Here is an 18,089-nt window from a genome sequence, read left to right on the forward strand (position 1 = left end):
CGATGTGGGGTTTGAACTCACAGACTGTGAGATCATGACCTGAGCTGAAATCAAGAGTCAGATGCTTGATCGACTGAGGCACTTGGGTGCCCCTGTATCCAATCAAATGTAATGAGGGTCTGCACTTGAAGACATTGTCTGAAAGGAAGGGCCTCGGTTTGTCTCTCAGAGAGAAGGAAGGCCTCATCCGGCGCTGAGTCAAGGGTTTTCAAACGTGTCCATGTTCCTGGTGATCCTCACACCGTCCGGCACAAGAGTGGGTTGGATGGATCCATATTCAGACTTTTAATCGGTTTCAAATAGAAAAAAATTGATCTTGGCAATCCGTTGGTAGCTAGCCACAAAATGTATTCATGGAGAAGCTTCTCAATTTCCAGAGCGATGCTGGATAATCCAGGGGATCTGGATTTGGGTCTGCAGTCATCGCGCGGGGTCATCTGCTTGGGTTCAGATCATCTGTGTTCGTCGGCACCCCTGGTGGACTTCCCCTAACTTGAGGAGGAGAATGCTCTTTTTCTCCAGCTGGGCTGCGGGCTTGCTGTTGCTGGGCGACAGCAGGTTGATGTGGACAGTTGTGGACGTGTTCCTGGGAGCCCACCACAGCTGTCTGCGCTTGCCGGGGTTAGGTGCTGGGGTAGGTGCAGGTAAGAACCATTGCCGGGGCTGGCATCGAATTCTTGGACCTTGTCGGCTCTGCTGATTGCAACGCTTTTTCGGTTGAGTTGCCCTGGTGTTTGATCAACGTTGGTTCTGAAGATCCTTGAACAGAAATCCAGAAGAGTCTTGCTTAAGGAGGGCATTTGTGGGGGCACCTGGGTGGCTCAGTCGGTTAACTGACTTCGGTTCAGGTGATGATCTCACGGTTCATGAGTTTGAGCCCCGCATCAGGCTCTGTGCTGACAGCTCAGAGCCTGGAGCCTGCTTCAGATTCTGTGTCTCTCTCTCTCTCTCTGCCCCTCGCCCGCTCACGCTCAATCTCTCTCAAAAAGCAAGTAAACATTAAAAAAACATTTTTTTTTATTTAATAAAAAAGGAAGGCATTTGTGTCATTGAGGACACAGTTTGAAAAGAATTTTAAAAGTCAGCTATGGGAGGTCAAATTTAGAAAACAGCACGATAAAGACTGAATTAAAATCTATGGGGAAAATAACTTAAATAACCTCCATCATTTTTTGCTTCTGGGCGTAAATTCAGCTGACAAAGGGAAAGAGAGATGTTTGGCCCTTTGTGAGTTTCCTCCCCCACCTACCAAATGTTGTTGTCCAACGTGTATTTATTTGTTATATGACCTTCTTATATCTGTATAGCTGGCTCTTGTGTAAATATCCATGAACAGTACAAATGCCTCATAAGGGTGTCATGACTTACAGTTTTTCAAAACAGTTTTACATAAATCTTCTTATTTGTGGTAATGGTTGATTATTTTTGTGCCTTCTATCACTTAACACTGTCCCCAGGTTTATCCTGATCTTGGGAAATTGTTAAAAACAAAAGTTGACTGTGCTCCCTCTACTGGTTGCATTTCTTTGGAACAGAAGCACCGTACATTCATGATTAGGTTCATTGCTTTTGGTGGGACTTGTAACGTGCTCACATTTTCATTTCCTTCTCCTTTCCTTGGTTTTCAGAAACAAGACCAGGGGCGCCTGGGCAGCTCGGTCGGTTGAGTGTTCGACATCTGCTCAGGCCACGATCTTGGGGTTTGTACGTTCCAGTCCTGTGTCGGGCTGTGTGCTGACAGCTCGGAGCCTGGAGCCTGCTTCGGATTCTGGGTCTCCCTCTCCCTTAGCCCCTCCCTGACTTGCACTCCGTCTCTCTGAGTCTCTCTGTGTCTCTCAAAAATAAATAAACGTTGAAAAAAAAAAGAAGCAGCAAGACCAGTGGCTTTTAGAACCGCAGGTTAAGAAGCTGATAATATAATGAGGGATAGTGTGTCTTTACCGCCCATTTGTACAGGGGTGTGTGGAGAGGGCCACTGCTTGGCACCCTTCCTTCCTTTAATGCGAAGAGCAGCCCTGCCGGGGGCTGGCGGCCACTGCCCGAGGACCTCTTCGGTTCTGATGTTGGTGGGCTTTCACCTGTGTTGGGTCTTGTGCAACCTCTCAGCCCCTGAATGAAATCAGCAGGATTTTTTAATTATTTATTTTTTTTTAATGTTTATTTATTTTTGAGAGATAATGAGCGGGAGAGGGGCAGAGAGAGAGAGGGAGACACAGAATCTGAAGCAGACTCCAGGCTCTGAGCCGTCAGCAGAGAGCCCAATGTGGGGCTCGAACTCACGAACCATGATATCATAACCTGAGCCGAAGTTGGACGATTAACCCCAGGTGCCCCTCCAATTTTTTTTTTTTTTTAATGTTCATTTTTGAGAGAGAGAGAGAGACTACAAGCCGGGGAGGGGCAGAGATCGAGAGGGGGACAGAGGATCCAAAGCAGGTTCCGTGCTGACAGCAGCAAGCCCGATGTGGGGCTCGAACTCACAAACCCCGAGATCATGACCTGAGCTGAAGTCGGACACTCAACCCACTGAACCACCTAGGCGCCCTGAAACCAGCAGGTTTTATATGTGCTCACAGGTAGTTCAGACTCTTGAACCCAGGGTGCCCTGAAGATTCTTCCAGAAGTGACTATAGGAGAGTCTTTACTTTTAGGCCTGAGAGATGGGCAATGAGGTGAAGACTGATTTAGTTCTATGCAACATGCACTTATCACATATATACCGTGTGTTAGGCTTCAAGGGGATTCCAGAGGAGCCAACCCACTGTTCTGTGTCCCCTTTTGAGAAACACTGAGCAACAAGGGCAAGGCTCTTCTCCCTCTCCAAGCAGAAATTAAGTAATATCAGACAGAGGGGCGCCTGGGTGGCTCAATCGGTTAAGCGTCTGACTCTTGGTTTCGGCTCAGGTCACGATCTCATGGTTTGTGAGTTTGGCCCCGTTGGGCTTTGTGCTGAGTGTGGAGCCTGCTTGGGATTCTCTCTCTGTCTCTGTCTCTCTCTGTCTCTCTCTCTCTCCCCCTTTTCCCCCACTTGTGCTTTCTCTCTCAAAATAAATAAGTAAACTTAAAAAATAATATAAGAAAGAAGGGAAAAAAAGCGTATATAGCATTCTAGAGTTAAAGGAAACACTTCTTAGGTAATGATGAGACCAGAAAACCTGTAGAAAAGATATCTTCACTTTGTAGGTCCTTCACCCTAACTGGTAGACAGTGGTGGTGCTTGTATTCTTTTTCCTGTAAGCGGATTTGTAACTTTCTTTTCGATAAGCTGTAATGAGATTAAACATCCTTCCTGTTCTCAATGGAGCGTCTCCAGCTAAAGATTGTCAGTGGAGAAATGGCTGGTGACTGTGATAAGCCTGCTTTGTCTGTGTATCTTTCATATCTCTTTCAGCAAGGTATCATGCCTCCTCCCCCCAGATGTGCTCTCTGTGATTCTAAAGCTGATACCCAAGCCTGACTGTCATCTTCCTCCCCACCCCCATGATTATTTCCATCCACATTTGACACAGGTCCTTAACTTAGTGAGTGCCTGGGCCTCCAGCTGTGTTCCGTATCCCTGAATGCTTTACTGCTTCTGACTCCCATGCCCACCGTCTTCTGGTCCCACGCAGATGGTCCAGCCCTCAAATGCTGCCCAGTGGAAAAGGAGAAGAAATGCTATTCTATATTCTTATAAGTCCCTGGAGAGTCTCATCATAATGTTGATGATCATATATGGAATGAATAAATTCAGTGACTGTTGATGGTGAAATCTGTCTCCCAGGGCTTCTCAGTAGCCAACAGTATTGGCATTTGGGGCTGGATAATTCTTTGTTGTGGGAGGCTTTCCTGTACAGCATCCTTGTCTTCTGCCTGCTAGATGCCAGTAGCTCCCCCAAGGTGTCGCAACCAAAAATTGTCCCCACTGTTGTTGAGTGTTCCCACGGGGGCAAAGTCCACTGATTTTCCCAGCAAAGGACCAGTGCTGATACCAAGCACCCCCTCTGTTCATTTTGTTCTTTCATGATTCTTCATGGGCATTCTTTTGTTTATTTACTTCATTCATGGAACAAATAGTTACTAACTTTCCTACTTATGCCAGCTTCTTATGCCATCTATATAGGGGAATATAAGGATGAACTAGGTATCTTCTTCTTCATGTTCATATATATATGAGTCAATTTTGATGTATCCTGGTTTACATTCTTTTGATTTTTATCATTATTACCTCGAAAGTTCCCTTCTCTGAATGTCATTCCCAACCTATAGCCCTGGCCGGCGTTTGAGAAATTAGGACTTCTTTAATGAATGTTTTTTTATTTCTGTAGCCCGGGTCTTTGAGGGATGCCCCTTGCAGCCTGGGTCAGTATTCTTGGCTTTGACACAGCTATTAACCTTGTAAAATGATAATGCTCTATTAATCTATCAATTTCATCCATGAATGCTTCACCTGTTACAGATATGGCCTCCACTTGTCATTCTAGATCTCCTATTTTCTTGTATTGTGATTCCTTTCATTCTCTTTAACCAGCCACCTGAGGCTTCATTTAATGTGTGCGGTCATTTTTAGTTTTATTCCATGAAACTTCTGTTTCAGAACCGAGGTCAGGCCTAGCAAAGGGATGATCATTGGACTGCTTTTGGGTGGACTTTTAAGTTAGCGCGTATCGTTTAGAGTGCTCAGGAACTGTGGTATAAATATTGCTGGTGGGAAACCAAATTTATGGCAGTCATTTTTCTAGGGGGAGGGAAAGTGGGATGTCTTTCAGGGAGGAGTTTACAGATGGCTCTAACTATGTTGGTAATTTTAATTTTTTGTGCTACATGATAGGTACTTGGGGGCTCATTTTATTTTCAGATGTATTTTTGTATGCCTGAAATATTTTGTAGTAAGTTTTCAGGGAAACAGGGGCAGTTGTAAGTGTTTTGTTTTGCCTTTCTGTCCCCCACTCTTTTTCAATAGATGTTTAGGAATTAGGCCTCCACTGACTAACCTATCCACATTCCTGCCTGTGCTGGGGTGGGGAGCACGGTGCAATTATTTAAGATTTCTAGCCTTTCAAATCCAGAAAGAGGCACTGCCTTCTTGCCATGTGCGAAATAAATGTGATAGGAACTTATGCTGTCTGCAGGGTGCCCAGGTTCATCTGTGAAGTGGTTAAGATCTGTTAGGAATAAATATCTTCCCCTAAGGTTGTGAGGAGCCCAGAGCCGCGACCCTGAGTGACAGCCCGTCTGGGCTCTTGGTCTGGGGAACATGGAGGGGAGAATTAAATTGGGGAAGGAGGTGGAGAGGAGGGAGGTGGAGAGGAGGGAGGGGACGGTGGGTGGGGAGGAGCGACAAACCCTCTCCAACACACCCAAATGACCAGATTCATCACAGCACGAAACTTCACAAGTTACGCCCACTCCCTCTGCCAGAAGCCGGGGAAGGCTGCTGCTTCCTCATTTCTGTTACTGGAAGTTTGGAGACGTGAAGCAAGACGGGGAAGCATGCGCGCAGTGCCGAGCAGTGGTGAGCGTTAATTTCAAGCCCATTCTTTCCACCGGCGAATTTCTTTGTGTCGGATGGCGAGGGGCAAGCAGCCGAGGCGGCTGTGGACAAGCAGAGGCCGATGGGGTCCTGAGCTCGGCGGCGGCGTTGAGGGGACCTGTGCGCCCGGAGCCCGGAGCCCCGAGCCCCGCGGAATCGGCGAGCAGCGTCTCCACGCTGCGCCGGGATCCCTGGGGGGAGGGGGGGGACACTGCCTGTGTGGGTCCCGGCTCCAGGGTAAAGAGAGGATGGGGGCTTTGTGAGCCCTTCACTTTTACCCCTTTGCCTTCGGTATCCAGGGATACTATGGGGAAGGGCAGGAGGAAGGGAGGCCGGGGGATCAGGTTACCCACCAGAGGTGCGTTCTGTCCCCACTGTCCCCGCTGTCTGGCTGCCCGTTCTGTAATGCCAGGTCAGTGCCTTTGACAATGAATCCATTGGGATTCAGTATTTCTGAAGGAATGTTCTGAAGCTGGGGCGCCCGACAGGCCCCCCGGGTCAGTATGGGAATTCTTTAGGGAGGCATCCGAAGTCTTGGGTTTCTCATTAATTTTGTGTCTGATTTAGTTCAGCTCAAGACTTCTAGCCGTTGAGGTGTCATTTGTGTATCCAGAAAATTTTTTTGAAAAGTATGAGTTTTTCTATGGCAGCTGCTTTCTCTCCAGGTTGATTGCCTAAGTCAGATTTGGGCGGGGTGGGGAGAGGAAGTTTGGGTGGAGGCTGGCACCCTGGTTGGGATCATTGCAAGCGACACTTAATATATGTTGCAGCAAATGATAAAGTTGGCCAAAGGTAAAGTTTCTTGTAAACATTCTTTAGATTTTATTTTGGAGCCCCTTTTAGAGCTTTGTGGTTTTGCTTCCGCATGAGGGTCCGATGGAAGCTTTTGGGCTAACTTACCCAATTCACCTGTTTCATATCCGATCAACAGGTTGGTGCAGGGCAGTGGGAGCTGTGTGTGTGTGTGTGTGTGTGTAGTTTAAACTAATCCTTCCTATGAATTCTTAGAGAATCATCTTATTTTTAGGCCACCTTCACAGAAGGGAAGAAATGTGTGGCTGTCATTATGCTCATAGAAAACCAAATTTCATTTTACAAGTGTTTCTCCCCGATCTGGGGTGGGTGCAATTAGGAGGATATCAATAGTTGATTTTATCATCTTCCTGATCCGACAGTGGGGCAGCCTGGCTTTCTCTTGGCACCTTCCATTTGAACTTTGGGGTCAGGGGCCGGGTTGCTGTGGCCACAGTTTTACTTAGTTTACTTCCACCTTCAGCTTCCCTGAAGTTAATGATACAGAAGTAAAATGAAATGACTTTTAAAAAAAATTTTTTTTTAACATTTATTCATTTTTGAAAGGCAGAGAGAGACAGAGTGCGAATGGGGAGTGGGCAGAGAGAGAGGGAGACACAGAAACAGAAACAGGCTCCAGGCCCCTAGCTATCAGCACAGAGCCCGACGCGGGGCTTGAACTCACGGACCGCGAGATCATGACCTGAATGGAAGTCGCCACTTAACCGACTGAGCCACCCAGGTGCCCCCAAAATGAAATGACTTTTAAAGCAAAGTAGACACGTCCCGGGAAAGGCCAACAGGTTGCATGGTCCAGGCTGTCACAACCGTTAGAGCCCTGTGTTCCTTGAGGGCTCAAGAAAGAGCATGGCATGGAGATGGGAACTTGATGCTCGCGTGAAGTTGTGTGGCCTGCTTCCTCCACCCCTAAGAAGTCTGTAGCAACTCACTCAACAGGAAAGACAACCAAACTGGATCTCGTGATAGTGATGGTGAAACTAACTAATAGACCCTTGTTCACATGGAGTTTAATGGAACAATAATCCTCAGCCAGAGAAAGGGAGTGTATTATTCATAAAGGTATTTAGAGATCACATGGGACTGTTTCATGTAGACATTTGAAATTGGATTACTTCTCCTATATGAATTGGTAGGTGTAGGTAGGTGTGAGAGAATGTTACAATTTCTGTATCATTATTTTTTTCCTCAAGGTCCTCTTACCTCTCCCATAAATAAGAGGTTTGGCTCTGATTGTGTGTGTGTGTGTGTGTGTGTGTGTGTGTGTGTGTGTGTGTGTTTGAAGTGGCAGGTTCAATTTGTTTAATAGAAATAGGGCCATTAAGATTATCTTGTTTTAGTAACTAGATAGTCTTTTATATGATTTTTTCTATTTCACGTAAATATTAACATTTATTGGTAGAAAGTTGTACATAATATCCTTTTATAATATTTTAAAAGACTCTATGGCATCTGTAGAAATGTTTTCCTTTGTCATTCCTGGCATTGGTTATTTGTGCTTTTCTTCTTCTTGGTCAGTCTTGCTAATGTATTATCAATTTTACTGGCATTTGAAAGAACCAACTTTGGGTTTTGTTTGTATTTGAAATGAAACATAAACACTGCCTCCTTTCTTAAGTTTACATGCATTTAAAAAATTCTGTGCTGTGGAACACTGTCAAAAAAGATGTTAAGAGCCTTTAAAACTAAGTAACTGAGTCTCCTGGCTGTAAGGAGGCAGACATTCTGTATTCATTTTTATGTGTCTCTGAAATAATGTTTCTCGGTTTTATTAAACCATACCTGGTGTTCTTGAGAATCCTACCCAGTGCATCAAATTGTTCTAAGATGGTTTTGTACATTCACTGGGGCACACCCTGTGAAATTGTTTTGGAAACTTCTAGCTAGAATTTACATATGACTTGCTGGTAATTTAATGTGAATTGTAGGTACCCTTCAACCTACTTGACAATACAGATTTATTTTGTACTAGGGCAGAGGAAATTTGCTGTAATGACCAAGAAAGTTTCATTTTGGTTCATATTTAATACATGAGTCTTGGCATTTTAACGTTTTTCTCGGAAAATCTTTCTGAGTTTGTGACCGTGTAAGAACGAGAACATTAGAGCCAGAAAGACCTGGATCTGAAGTCTTTTTTCTTTTAAGTTTATTTATTTAAGTAATCCCTACATCCAGTGTGGGGCTCAAACTCACGACTCTGAGATCGAGAGCCACGTGCTCTACCCACCGAGCCAGTCAGGTGCCCGTGGATCTGAATTCTTGCTCTGCCGACTTCCAGAAAGTTGCCTAACCCCTCTGAGCTTACATTTCCCTTCCTGTGAGATGGAAATAATGAAAATTGCTCAGGGGGCTGTTGTGAGATTTCTGAGTACTCCTGTAAGGCACCTGGCTTGTGATTTGCAACAAAGCGGGCACTTAATGGGGTGCAGTGCGTTGCGTGTTTTCGCCTCCTGCCCTTTCTGGTTGTACTTGCAACCTCACAGCTTCCCTGGGTGCCTGCCTTCCAGAAGTGTGAAAGGTTATTGCAACAGAATGAAACAAAGCCACTTCTCCCATCTGTTCTCTCCATATTTGGGGCAGATGAGCTACCAAGGTCCCTTTCCATGTTTTCAGTATTTTCGTCTTATTATCCTAGTTGATTGGTGGCATACCGGCTGTATATTTTTCCACTCCAAGTTTTTGAATTAAATGTTTTAAAAATCTAACTTTATTTTATTATTTCTTTAATGTTTATTTATTTTTGAGAGAGAGAGAGAGAGACAGTGTGAGTTGGGGAGACGCAGAGAGAGAGGGAGACACAGAATCTGAAGCAGGCTCCAGGCTCTGAGCTGTCAGCACAGAGCCCAACGTGGAGCTTGAACTCAGGAACCATGAGATCATAACCTGAGCCGAAATCGGACATTTAACCGATGGAGCCACCCAGGCGACCCTTCAATTTTTTTTTTTTAATGTTTATTTATTTTTGAGAGAGAGAGAGAGAGAGCGCGAGCAAGCCGGGGAGGGACAGAGAGAGAGAGGTGGACAGAGGATCCAAAGCAGGCTCCATGCTGTCAGCAGCAAGTCCAATGTGGGGCTCAAACTCACAAACCCTGAGATCATGACCTGAGCTGAACTCAAGACGCTCAACCGACAGAGCCACCTCGGCACCCCTTCCACCCCAATTTTTACCTTACCTTCCTGGGATTATTTTTGTCTTCAGTTTATCTCACTTCCTTGAGAGTCTCACTGCTCTGTTATTTCCTCCCTCCCTCCCTGCCTCCCAGCCTCCCAGCCTCCTTTCCCTTCCGTAGAAATGAAATGAGTACTCAGCTCAAACTTGGCAGAGACGGGGCTGTAAGTTAGTGGGGTTGCTTCTCCGAAGGGAAATTGGTAAAATGTAGTTATTCCAGAACTCCAGTTACTCTAGAAGAGATGCTCGATGTCACTAATCATCAGGGAAATGCAAAGCAAAACCACTACGAGATACCAGCTCTCTACCAGAAAGACAAGAAATAACAAGGTTCGGCTGTGGAGAAAAGGGAACCCTCAGGCACCATTGGTGGGAATGTAAACCAGGAGGCAGATGGGGCTGAGGATAACCATATCAGGGTTTTATTGCTATAGCATTTTCTGAGAGTATTTTTCCAGAGCTTAAAGTTCCTTGGTACTTTGGGGGTGTGTGGGGGGTGGGGGTGGGAAGTGTGGATTGTTTAATGCTATGGCTGACCTCATAACCAAGAAAGGAAGTGAGAGGCATAGGGTGAGGAAGTTGGCTGGGTAATATTCCTCCACAAAGGAATATGGCATTCTTGAAGTGATCCAACCCTGCAGCTGTTTGCTCTTCTTGGGGTTTGTCAATTGAAGAATGTCCCAGGGAATATATGGCATAATCAGTTAGTGCTTCTTCAGGTGTCTAATAATGCAAGGGGCTGGACTGGGGAAGGGAAGGGGTCGTCAGCTGGGAAAAGGCTTACCAGTGCCATGCCAACATCATTCAGTGCTCTGCTCGAGGAGTGAGTCTTGGCTTACGTGTTTTGTGGTGAATCGGCCTCAACAACAGATTGACTAGCTGCCTTTGATCTGGCCCGTCAGCTGTGACCCAGTGTGCTGAGTAACTGTGCTGTTATTTGTATTGGTTGGTGTTTTTATGAGAGTAGGGGACAAGGAGGCGGATAGTCTTCATGAGTGTTTTGCAACATGACGCCTCTGGTTTATTTTGATGCTGTTGCTTGAAAACAAGTGTCAGCATGGTATTCCCTGGTAAAACTTTTGGGGGAGAGATCATCACTTTTGGAAAGTTTGGTTAGGAGTGGGTTTGTGAGATCTTGTACTGAAGCATGGAGCCTCATGCAATACCTTGGAAATGTATGCTCCAGTGTTTGAGATCTCTGTAAATTTACTTCTGTAAATCCAGAGATTTTGGTGGGCAAGGATAACTATGGCCAAAGTGCTTTCTCCAAAGCCATGGTCGAATAAGGGCCTGGTAAATACTTCTTTGATTATTAAAATACTAATACTAAATACTAATTTACTGAGCATCTACAACATACCCGGTACTTTTCCTGTGTTCTCTTGTTACTGTCTCAGGGTGATACTGCATTCTCTAGAAGTACATAAAAAATGAGCATAAAACCCATTATTTTCCTGTGTCCGCTCTTGTAGGTAGAACTGGTGTGAACTGAGGCCCACATATCTAGACCTGAAAGCCAGGAGGAGAGGAGGGTTGGTACCCTGTGGTGTGATATTCTGAGTCCTAGTCTCTTATCTAGGAAGTGATCGGCCTCTTTGGATGGCACGTATGGGGATCTTGAGAGAAGCCTCTTCTCTTTGGGATGGGGTGAGGCATTTGCAGAAGGTTGGGAAATGAACATTCAAGTTTTTATTTATTTATTTTTTAAAGTTTATTTATTTATTTTGAGAGGGGAAGAGAGAGAGAGAGAGAGCACATGAGAGCGCAAGCAAGGGAGAGGCAGAGACAGAGAAGGAGAAAGAGAATCCCAAGCAGGCTCTTCACTGTCAGTGCAGAGCCCGATGTAGGGCTCAATCTCATGAACCGTGGGATCATGACCTGAGCCGAAATCAAGAGTCAGATGCTCAACTGACTTAGCTACCCAAGTGCCTGAGGATTCAAGCTTTTAAAGTCCTTATTGTTTTAGGACCCTGGCCAAATCCTCCTGTCCTGGGACAGTAGGAGGTTCGTTATTTGTGACTGCTGTTTTGTGGAAAGAGGGGTTGCTGATTCTCCTCATTCACAATTTGAGGCTTTGAAATTGATTTCCTGGGAACCATTGGATGTGTAGGGTCCCATTGTTGGATCATTCCACGGACAAGCCAATGTTTTGGGCTTGATGAAGAGGGCACAGTGGTACAACCCATGTCAGGGACCCCACGGGCTGGGTCTGCCCCTTGTGAGTGACCACCGATTAGCATTGATTCTTTATGCTTTGAGTCATGAGGAAGAAGATTCCCCCTGATTCTCAGATTATATTGTTTCAAAGACCTCGCGGAGTAGTCTTCCGACCTTTGTCTTCCTGGCATCAGTTTTGCCTGCCCTTGTGATACCAGGAAAGGAGAAGAAGGAATTATTTTGGAGTGCAACAGGGGAAACTTGGTATCAGCATGGGCTTTTTCTGGGGCTGTGGCCATGAGATCATGTTACTTTTGATAGAGCTTCCACTGAAAGGGTCAAGCCGTAAATCTACAACCTTACAGACACTCTGAGCAGAGAAATAATGCCGCAGACACCTTCCTCCCTCACTTTCCCTTCTGCCAAGCGGGGACAGGGCCATGTCAGTCCTCCTGTACTTCCTGGGGGTGGGGGGAGGGAATGAATTAGACCACAAGGGGCTTTATGACTACACAGAGTTGCAATTATTCTTTTTGTGTTTGCCTTCCTCCCCATGAACAAACCCACCCAAGCCTGGATGATGGGTAACAACGCCGCACTATTCACCCTTTATCACGTTTTGATCGTATGCTGGCCGATTCAGAGTTTGAACAATAATATGGGACTACCCGCTCGGGGGAGAGGAGGAATCGCAGATGCTTCCTGAGGCACGATCCCCACCGTGTTGTTGTTTTTCTTTTGATCTGAGTGTAGTAAGAGCAGTTAGCCTGAAACCAACCCAGTTAGCCTGAGACCAACCCTCTTAACAGATTTTTAAATGTACAATACAGTGTAATTCACTATCGGCACAGTCTTTCACGGTGGATCTCCAGAACGTTTTCATCTGGCATCACTGAAATAACGTCTCCGATGATTAGCACCTTCCCACTTCCCCCCTCCCTCCGGCTCCAGGCAAACACCATTCTGCTTCCATGAGTTAGACTATTTCAGATGCCCCCATGTACGTGGAATCATGTGGCATTTGTCTTTCTGTGACCAGCTTATTTCACATGGCATCATGTTCTCCGGGTTCATCCACGTTGCTGCAATACTGCAAGACTTCCTTCTTCTTAAGGGCTGACTAATATTCCATTGCGCCCGTACCCACTGCATTTTTTTTTGCCCCCCATTCATCCGTTGCTGGACATTTAGGTGGTTTTTACATTTCCGCTGTTGTGAATCGTGCTGCAGTGAACACGGGAGTGCTCGTATCTCTTTGAGATCTGCTTTCGTTTCTTCCCGATGAAAAATACCCATGAGTGGGCTCGTGGATCATATGGTAGTGCTATTTTTAAGTTTTTTGAGAAGCCTCCCTACTGTTTTCCACAGCGGCTGCACGCTTTTGCATTCCGATGCCCACAGTTTTTATAGTTTCCCAGCCGGCGCGGCAGGCCCTGCTTTTGCGGGTCTTGCTGTGACTTGTGCCTCCGGTCTTACCTGTTGCTCTTGAACCAGACCGGCGGCCTTTCCCACTCTGCTCTCCACGTGTACAAGGCAGCCTGGGGACCTCCCTTGCAGCATGTACATCACACTGGATTATCATAATTGGGTTCTTTGGCTTTTTCAAGGGCTAAAAAAACTGATATAAATGATAACACTACAAGAATATTAGAACAACGGCGAGCCCCTTCGTGGCACCTGCCTTCCGTGCTTTGCCCCAGCGCCCCGGATTCACTTAGCTTTCGTGCATATTTGTTCGCTGCCGTGTGCTTTCACTCCCATGAGGCTCCTTCTTTGCTGGAGGGGCTGCCCTTGGGGGTGGATCCCCCTTTGACCAAGGAATTCCTCTACTTCCAGGGCGGTCCTTAGGCAGGACTAACCATGGGGGCGGGGCACGCAGATTTTAGGACAACTCTGAGGTTTCCTTTGTCCTGTTTCCCCCTTTTCCTGCTCCCCAACTTGTTTTCTGTACAAATGCTTCCTAATAAATAACTTAGACAGGAGTTCTAACTCTGGCTTCAGTAACTTGTTTAAAGCAACAGAGGTAGAAAGTGGGGAGCTAGCTAGCAATTGGAGCCCCAGTCACCTGACTCCAGGATCTCTGCTCTTAGCCAGAATGTTCCTGTGTTTCTGCAAGGCAGGACTGCGTGTCCTCCCTTTTCTGTACATTTGCCTCAGCGTGGCTTAGAGGGGCTGCCGTGGGGTGTTCCGTAATGACCTGCTTAATGAGTGACTGACCGTCTCGCTGTCCGCAGGCTGTTCCCCCAGTCAGCCCTACCTGAGTCCTGTCTCTGGGCATTTGTCCACTCACTTGCCCCCTAACATGGCCTTCTCCCAGCTCTCTTTCAGCATCTACCCCAACCTCCTTCCTCCTTGCTGCTTCTCTGGTCTGGCCCAACCTGCTGTCATTTTCCCCTATCGGAACGAGTACTGTTCGTATAGCAGTTTCCCCTTATCTGTGGTTTCACTTCCCCCTGGTCCATGGTCAGCCATTGTCCACAATCAGGTGATCCTCCTTCTGACCTGCCGTCCGCAGGTCCCGTAGTAGGGGCGCCTCGGTGGCTTAGTCGGTTAGGCGTTTCCAAGTCTCGGTCTCAGCTCAGGCCTTGATCTCAGCGTCGTGAGTTCAAGTTCTGCACCAGGCTCCTTGCTGGATGTGAAGCCTACTTAAAAAAATAAAAGGTCAGCAGTAGCCTAACACTACGTCACTGTGTCTGCATCACTCACCTCACTTCATCTCATCATGTGGGAATTTTATCATCTTCCATCAACACAAGCAGAAGGCTGAGTATAGCACAGTTAAGATATTTTGAGAGACCACATTCACATAACTTTGTAAATTACAGTATAGTTTTTAGTTGTTCTGTTTTCTTATTAGTTAATTGTTAATCTCTTACTATGCCTAATTTATAAATCAAACTTTATCTTAGGTACATGTAGTTAGGAAAAGCCATTGTGTATATAGGCTTTGGTACTGTCTGCGGTTTCAGACATCCACCGGGGGTCTCAGAATGTATCTTCTGCAGATGACGGGGGACTGCTGTGTATCTTCTCCCCCACCCCACCCCAGCATGATTGTAAATCCTGGAGAGCTACCATTGCGTGCCCTGAACCACAGGGTAAGTACTTGGCGACTTGACTCTTTGGGGATTAATCAGAACCTAGTCAGAGCTGTCCAAAGAAATGCCAAGGTTGTTTCTAGGTTCTGTGAAATAATGTGGTCAGAGAACAAAATTGAAAAAAAAACAAGCAATGGACAAATCTAAAATTTGTTAGCCCATTTTTGTGTGAGCCCATGTGCACATTTTCACGCTGCAGCTGTCCAAGTTGAACCACAGAGTGGATGTCTCATCCCTTGGCTTCAAGCACAATGGCTAGCCATCCCCTACCACCGCTCCCCCCCTCCCCGCCCCTCCCCCCCCACCATGGGAATTTAAGGAGATCTATGTGATGAATAATGTGGATTTTCTTCCAGTTCTTGGGTTGTGGTTTGACAAACTTCATGCGAATCATGGGTGAAACATGTCAAGTGTCTCCCCTCACCCCACCCATTTGAAACATAACAAAGATGTCTTCCAGCGTCAGTATATTGCATTTTGCTGATGGCTGCCACCTGTTCACAGTGACCTCCCCTCCTTGGCTGACTCAGACACACTTTGTCTCCTCTTGGGTTTGCCTCTACCTTTATGTCCAGGAAAGAGGGTCAGTCCAGAACTGAAGATACAGAGGAAAAGAAGCTACGTATATGTGTGTGCGCCTGGCATTCTGCTAAGTGTTCTCTATCAGAGTATATGACTGATCCCCATGACCATGCCGGCATGTGCTATTCTCCTCTCCAAGTCCAGTCAGAACCCATGTGATCTCACTAAAACCACATATTGTGGTGACCCTGGATTTGAACTGTCTTTTGTTTGACTTCTAAACCATGACTCTTTCATTCTAATTAGACACAGGTGTTTGGATGATGATTCTCATGATCCTATTAACGCTAGAATTCTGAGGCTCCTGGGTTCTTTTCTGACCTTTTCCTTTTCTACCGTAGCCAATTCCCCTTAGCACTTCGCTTCTTGTGATATGCTAAAGTCAGGATTGCCTGAAATACCATGTTTAGGTGGGGCTTTTTGGGAGTGGGGTGTCCAATACTTGAAAAACTGTAATATTAGGGATCTGACTTTATTTTTAGATAGCCATCCACAGGTGAAACATAATCAAGACCATTCTTTGAACACCCTCAGGAAAGTTAAAAGTTCTTCCTTCTTTTTAAGAAGGACCCTCCCTAGCTAGACTGAGGACTTTCTCATCACTGTCTTACCCTGCAGCACATCGAGCCTGAGATGTTGGTGCCTTGGGCCTGACGCAGCAGGACACCCTGGATCGTTTGGCTCTTCTGTGCCTCTTGTGCCCACATTGCATAAACATTGGCATGGCAGGGACAGATGGTCACTCGGGAGGCTCCTTTGATGTCACATTTGGTTGCCTGGGTGGGGGGTAGGGGTGGCTGTATCCAGTCTCCACAGGAGGAGAAGCTGACTGGGAAATACCTACCTGAGAGTGGGTAAACAAAAGCTTCAGTCCAGAAAGCTAGGGACCCTGGTACGTCCTCAGGCCGGGCACTAATGGAGTCAGGTTTACATAAGTGTGTTTAGCTTGGGAGGAAGCCAGTTGGCTCAGAGCAAAGCCTTTTCTCTCCGCTCCTAATTGATGCTTTTGGAGTTCTGTTTTCTTATGAGAGAATGTGAATGGTCTGGGGGTGGGGGTGGGGGTGGTGAGGAAAGTGATGGGATTGCAGATAATTACTTTCAGAGCTAGCAAGAGCATTCATTCCTGAGGGCTGGGTTAGCTTTGCTGGAGGCTCCGGTGAAAGTACCTGAAATCCCAGGAGAGTTGAGATAGAGCAGTGGGGGCCCTTCTCAGAATCAGTGAGGTCAGGCAGCATCAGTCTGCATAATGGGGACCGAAAGCTTCGGTGGAAATAGGAAGGATGGTAATGAAGAACCCCCAGACAGGGAGTGCGTGAGGCAGCCCAATTGTGCCTGAAAGAAACATCCAGAGTTGACAGCATGCGACACTCGAGCGGGTTTTTGGTGGTTTTAGCTTTAGAGGGAACATCGGAGGTAATTACGGTCGCCTACATGCAAAGCAAGCATGGAGTTCAGTCACGGTGGAAAAGCCAAAAGCCACAAGGGTTGATTGAAAGCTTTTCCTACTCTAGCCTCTGGGTAATAATAACCGTTGCTCTTTATTTCTCTAATGCATTTACAGACGTCGCAACAAACCGAAGTAAGGTGGTAATGTATTCAAGTTAACGCAGTGACATCCAGTGTCTGGGCTTCATGTTGATTGGGAGGCGGGAAGGTAGTTCGTTGATTTCTTCATTTCTTCAAGTCACTCGTTGGGTGGCCCTGGGTATCATCCTTGGAGGTGTCCGTGGAGGGGTCAGTGACGTGTGACACACAGCTCGCACCCCCTCAAGGAACTTACAGTGTAGAAGGGGAGAAATGATAACGCCGTGGGAAAGTTCATAGGGAGCCACCTGAGAGCCATCATCGAGAAGTTTGGTGTTTTGGAAGGGTCGGGACGTTAGCCATTCAGCGGTAGAATGGTGGAACGATCGGGAAAGCTATTAATGATATTCCTGATTTCTGTTGCTTATTAAGAGCTCACTCTCTGCCTGGCACAGTTTTAAATGCTTAACGTGTATTAACCGCGTTAATAACCCAATAACCCACTGAGCTATTAGCATCTCAGTTTCACAGCTGAAGAAACTGAGGCAGAGAGCGGTAAGAGATGATGCAGCCAGCATATGGGCGGTCGGCCCTCCTGACTACCCCGTGCCTCTGTGGCCCTTTCCATTTCCCATCTTCCTCTGTTGCTGGAACTGTCGGTGCACCCATAGTATTTCTTTCTTTTTAAGAAATCAGGGACAGACATCCCACGTGAGGGCTTAGTTTTTCTGTTCCACTTTCTTCTTTTAATCTGAAATTTAAACACTGTTTTTTATTTTAATTCCCTGCGTTGCATTAGTCTCACGTGAACAGCACAGCGTGATTGGACAAATCCATACGTTATGCGGTGCTCTCCACGAGTGTGGCTACCATCTGGCTGTTCCGTTTTTTCCGCGTTTAGAGAAATCTAGTTTGTGCGGGTGCCTGATGGGCCATTTAGTCATGAGTAACCAGCGGACTTTTTTTTTAGGTCCTTGGAGGGTGATTTTAATTATCATATAAATAGCATGAATATGAGTGTGGGAGTTTTATTACTCAGTTCCTTGGTGGTGGTTTGAAGGTTTTCTCTGGGTGGTTCCAGTGTCAGTGTTGACACTGCTGGAAGTTGTCTCTTGCGAGGGCGCAGCGCGTTTTCTCTTTCGGTGAAGGGCCATTTCTTTGGTTGTGGTTTTGTTTGTTTGTTTCTTTTTTTTTTTTTTAATTAGGTGAGAGAGGTAAATGCAGTCATTTGTATTTA

The 18,089-nt window shown here is 46.3% G+C and overlaps 1 protein-coding gene across 3 annotated transcripts in view; it reads left to right on the forward strand.

Annotated features, from left to right (window-relative positions):
- Window positions 1-5,350: 5,350 nt before the first annotated feature.
- The window catches only part of TIAM1 (TIAM Rac1 associated GEF 1), a 202,932-nt gene continuing 190,193 nt past the window's right edge, over window positions 5,351-18,089 (forward strand). For all 3 annotated transcript variants that reach the window (XM_049627937.1, XM_049627939.1, XM_049627941.1), the window contains exon 1: window positions 5,351-5,494. The gene's annotated coding sequence lies outside the window, so the exon portion shown is untranslated. The remainder of the gene's footprint in view (window positions 5,495-18,089) is intronic.

The sequence above is a fragment of the Panthera uncia genome, chromosome C2 (genome assembly GCF_023721935.1).
Source record: "Panthera uncia isolate 11264 chromosome C2, Puncia_PCG_1.0, whole genome shotgun sequence".
NCBI classification, from domain to species: domain Eukaryota; kingdom Metazoa; phylum Chordata; class Mammalia; order Carnivora; family Felidae; genus Panthera; species Panthera uncia.